We start from the raw sequence: 1,055 nt of genomic DNA on the forward strand, positions 1-1,055 counted from the left end.
ATAACCATGAACTTAGGGCTGGTGCTTTTTTTGGTCATTCAGTGTTTCTGTAAAAAATTGAAGAAGAAAAAAAACTAACAATAATACTGATAAGATATTATTATACAAATTCTACTAATAAGAACAATATAAAGCGCACCAAGGTTTAACGAGCTTCTGGATTCATGAATATTAATCAGGTTGTATGCGTTCGCTCGAACTGATTTGCTGAAATCTAAACATTTATAGGTATGGATAATAGGTGAGCACCAGCCAATGAGATTGTTGTTTGCGCATTAGTTCCGCCTAATACCGGAGAACCCGGCAGTTCTTAAAAGCGAAAGAACTCCAAAGGAACTCCGTTATTTTGACAGGAAAATACAACAAAGAAAATATCGTTTACATGTTGCGGGTCAATTCTGCATAGTATGTAACACCCTCTCTTTCGCTCTCTCTCGTTGCGTGTGAGAAAAAAAGCAAAACGACGGCGAGTCGTGCGCCTTTACACTAGAGTTTACGGTACGTCAAATCCAGGTGCGCTGCGCATACATTGAGATGAACTGAAAAAAAGCACATATCTCTTGACTGAGAGTGAAACTCTGAAGCGCTCAGTCAGAGTTTGGCGAGTGAAAATATATCGGTACTAAAAGAATATCGTTTACATGTATCACATCAATTCTGCATGTTTTGTAAGACTCTCGCTCTCTCTCTCTCTCTCTCACGAAAGTGTCAGTGAGTCGTGAGCCTTCACACTAGAGTTTACGTTACGCCAAATACACAAACACAGGTGCGCTACGCATCCATTGAGATGAAATGATAAATAACACAGATTGCTTGACGGAGAGTGAAACTCTGAAGCTCTCAGTCAGAGTGTTCTGTGAGTGAAAATATATCTGTGCTACACTTAACCTCCAACTCACACACTGACTGATTTACTCGCAATGTAGAGGGTTGGTACACAGAATCTCTTGGATTACAATTTGCAACTAGACGGATGTATTGTTACTTCCTCTACAGTCAAAAATCTGGGTGTTATATTAGATAGCAACTTGTCTTTTGAAAATCATATTTCCCAT

Source organism: Sinocyclocheilus anshuiensis, unplaced genomic scaffold (genome assembly GCF_001515605.1).
Source record: "Sinocyclocheilus anshuiensis isolate Anshui unplaced genomic scaffold, SAMN03320099.WGS_v1.1 scaffold2429, whole genome shotgun sequence".
Classification (NCBI taxonomy): Eukaryota; Metazoa; Chordata; class Actinopteri; order Cypriniformes; family Cyprinidae; genus Sinocyclocheilus; species Sinocyclocheilus anshuiensis.